Source organism: Tiliqua scincoides, chromosome 2 (assembly GCF_035046505.1).
Source record: "Tiliqua scincoides isolate rTilSci1 chromosome 2, rTilSci1.hap2, whole genome shotgun sequence".
In the NCBI taxonomy this organism is placed as follows: Eukaryota; Metazoa; Chordata; class Lepidosauria; order Squamata; family Scincidae; genus Tiliqua; species Tiliqua scincoides.
The window spans coordinates 200,967,943-200,972,198 of NC_089822.1; positions in this window are offsets into that span (position 1 = coordinate 200,967,943).

Consider the following 4,256-nt stretch of genomic DNA (forward strand, 5'->3'; position numbering starts at 1 on the left):
GCTTTTCACTCCCAGAAGGCCTAGGAACCTTTGTTCTTTCAACAACAAGAGCTTAAACCTGTTTGGAGCAGTTGGTGCTCTTCAAGTGGTGCCTGGTGCATGGAATGATACCTGGAGTTGCGCAAGGAGCCATCCAGTTTTGCCATTGACTCCACAGCCCAGTCTGAGGCACACTCAGTCCGAGGGGAGGAATCTCCTGCACTTGCCAAGTTCAAATAAAAGGCTTTTAGGTAGGAAAGCCGCACCCCTGCCAAAGAGACAGTTTTCCCACCCACTCCAGCCAGTGCTCAGTTTTTTAAATGGAGGTGTGGGGGGACCTGTCCAGAAGTCTGTATATTCCAACCTGCAAGTTTTTTCCCTTAATCCCAAATGCCTGCTCTTATTTACTCAGTGACAAAAGAAGAGCACTTTGACAACCTCTGCTCCAAGATGTTAGGACTGCTTGCTTCTTCATATGCTCTGGAGTTGGGTCCTGGCACCTTCAGTAGATTCCAGGGCTAAGCCCTCCAGCCCCCTCAGAGAGTCAATACCTCCTATTCGAGCTGGATGTTCCAGAATGGCACTTTGCATGGGAGGGGGTGTTGCTCCTTTTAACCCCAAAGCCTTTTGATAAAATCAGCCACAGAGACCTGCTTCACACATTACACAATTCCTACCCAGAAGGGGATTCCATTTAGAAATGAAGGTGAATCCCTCATGTAGAATGGAACATGTGAGGAGGGCACCTGCAGGTTTTTGTGCATGTAAATGTGAGTGCCACAATGGCTTCTTAGGGCAAGTACAAATCCAGTGGGCCTGCCAAAACAAACAAACAAACAATGCATAGGCAATTGTCATGCATTCTAGTCTTCCCACATTTGGGGCCTAATGACTTGTGCATACAAGAATGTAAGGGATGACACACACAAATATACTTTTGAAAATTTTTATTTATTCAGGTCCTGATTATAACTACTTTCCTTCCTAATTTGAATGAGATTGTGAGAGGGTGGAGGGAAAAGCAAGTACCTTTCCCCATGCTTTGCCCCAGGTTGATTGTTGCTAGTTGGTTGTGCATAAAAAAAGGAACAAAAGGAGAGTTTAGCTGATTAGACGAGCCACTGGTAGGGATAAGAGTGGAGTCCCTGCCAGGAAGCCCCAGGAGGAAAACAGTAGGAAAAACCAAAGTGACCCTGAGTGTGCTCATCCCAGCAAGCTCAAAGGCCACAGTTACCTGGGGAATGAGGAGCCAAAGCTAATCCCACCATTCTGGGAGCCCTATTGGTATGTAGAGCTTTGTTTGAAAGGAGAATGCTCAAAAGAGGAGGCTCTGCCCCAGAAGAATGGCTGGGAAGGGGGGGGTGGCCAATTCCTTTGGAATGTGAGTTTGTTTGGATGCAATTTTGCTCTAAGTAGGAGACAGTAATCAGGAGTTTCAATGGCCCCTGGAAAGCCTGGAAAGTTGGCTAGGGAAGTGGGTGCTCTCCAGTAACAAGTCATCTTGTGACACACATACTCCCTATCTTTTCTATGACAAGCTGATATGCCCCTTCCTTGTTGCACTGAGTGCTGGCATAATCCCTTCAATTCCCATTGCATCCATTCACAGTCTCTCTCCTCTCTGGGCCTATTCACCAAGGCTGTGAGACAATGATTAATCAGCATGGGCAGCAAAGAGTTGATGGGCAAGCTATACCTAAGATGCTTTCCTCCTAACACCAAACCAGGCCAAGTTGTTTTTACAGGACAGGGATGGATCAAAATGAATGGCTCATTGCTTAATCTTGTGGGAAGCAGGATAAGGCAAATTCCTTCATGCAGATCAACCTCCTCATATCCTGATAACACACACAGACAACTTGGCTCCTCCAAACACTTCCTCCTATGATAGAGCCTCAAGGGCAGCCTTTGCTAATGTCTTTCTTTTTTAAAGGATTGCAATGATGGAGGGAGGGGGAGATGACCCACCATCACCCCACTGTTTCACTTTCCAGACATGGAACTGAATCCCATATTACCATTTGCATAGACCACAAGGAGAGAAAGATTCTTATGATTACCTTGGACCACCTCCAGGTAGTGTTGCCAGATCAGTTTTGTTTTTTAAATTAAGGAATATTTGCGGGCTGTGCTGCCTGCAGTAGAGCCCTTAGTGTAGCAGTGTCAAGTCAGGAAAAAAAGTGAAAATGTATGTTGCAAATGTGATACTGTAGATTGTTCCTTTAAAATAAAGAAGAGCTGTGTACCACCATAAAGGCAACCAATTTACTGTATTTAAGTATGAACTTTCATGTACTATGATCTGAACATCTTTGGTTATTCTAAAACAGGGGTGTCCAAACTTTTTGGCAGGAGGGCCACATCATCTCTCTGACACTGTGTCTGGGGCCAGGAAAAAAAGAATTAATTTACATTTCAAATTTGAATAAATTTACATAAATGAATATATTAGAGATGGACCTTATATGAATGAATGAAGGTCTTGCAATAGCTCAAGGCCTATTGCATAAAGCTTTGCTGCCACTGCTGCATCATAGATGTAAAACAGCAAGCAGTGGAGGTCATGCTGACAGCAGTTGCATCCGGCCAGCATGGGCTCCAGTAAGTCTCCTGAGGGTCAGAGGCTCATTGGCAACTGGCTCCCTGAGGGCCAGATTGGGAGTCCTCAAGGGCCACAAGTGGCCCCCGGGCCGGGGTTTGGGCCTGTTCTAAAACAAGGGGCCAGGGCTCAAACCTACCTGGAAACTACAGTACTCCTTCAAATCCTTGCCTAATTGGCATTTGAACTTTACACAGAATTGTCAGACTGAGACCCTTTGCATTTACTGATCATTTGACCACTGTTGGCAGTTTTTTTCACTGTGTGTGTTTCTCTCTCTCTCTCTTGCTCATACAGAGAGACAGAGAGGGAGAAAGAGAGAAAGAGAGAGAGAGAGAGAGCAACTGAGGATGATACTTTATACATCTGATGAACTGTAACCCACAAAAGCTTCTACTACAATAAATCTGTTAGCCTGCCATAAGACACATTGTAATTTTCGCTTCAACAGACTAGCATAGCTACTCCTTGGAAGATGTTACCTTCTAAACTCTTAAAAGAGTAGTTCCAGTTGTGTATATTATAGCTGAAACGATTAAAAATGTGTTCTGCACGTGCCTGAGACATGCCTTCTTTTTGCCTTAAGGACTGCATTAAAAACAGGTTCAGCATGCCTTTTTCCTACCATAACTTAGCCCAGTTCTTACACTGTATAGCCCAGAATTTCTCATTGGGTTACAGAGGGTCTTGCAGAAAGAATCAGTTTGCTGTGTCCATATGCAGCTGTCTGAACACAGATTAACCATTTGCCTTCCAGGTACTGCAGCTGCTTCTATGGTAATGTTCCCATAATGATTTTGGCTTACCATATGACAAGTCATCCCATTAAGTGAAGTGATGCAGTTAACTGAGCACATTTCATGCAGTGTTCAAAGACCTGTTTGGTTTTTGGAATCAAGCTGGATGGATTCTTTTGTGACTCAGAAACCTCACTGGCTGTGGACAAGCGTACTTCAGGTGGTACAGCCTACATTTGATGGCATCTAAGCTGCTACCCTATCCATACTTTCCTGGAAGTAAGCTTCATTGAACACAAGGGAATTTACTTCTGAGTAGATATGCATAGGATTGGGCTGCTCATGGCTTTGAGGGGCTGGCAGGTGGAACTGCGCTTACTGACATTCCTGGAGACCAAAGGAATCTGGCAAAATTATTTATCTCATCATGTAGCAGTGAGTTCCACAGGTGAACCTGTCTTGTAAGATCCTCTTTTGGGTTCTTCTGTTCGGGAGCAATTGTTGATTGTCCTTTACATCCACCTCTTACCTCCACCCTGCTCACCTCTACCCACCCCAGTGCTTGTTCACCCCACACCTCCTCGTCCCATGGGCTCATGCACCCCACAGGGCTTCTCTCCCGCCAGTTTTTTTCTGCCTTCAGAGGGCAGCCCCCTCCCCACGGCGAGCTTCTTGCGAGCAGGACTTTAATGAGCGGTGTCTCCAGTTACCACTGCGAGCGGAGAGGAAGCAAAGCCCCGGCAGAGAATGAACTCTGCTTAATCCCCTTTGCCGGAGCTTTGGGGGAGAGAATTTAGCTAATGTGAGTGTGAAAAGGCCCTGGCGCGGGCGGGGGAGGGGGAGAGGGAGGGAACAAGGGAGGGGGCGGGGCGGGACCCCCAGGTCCTCCTCCTGAGCCCTGGCTCTTTTCGCGGCCCATTGTTGGCTCCGAGCGGGCAGGC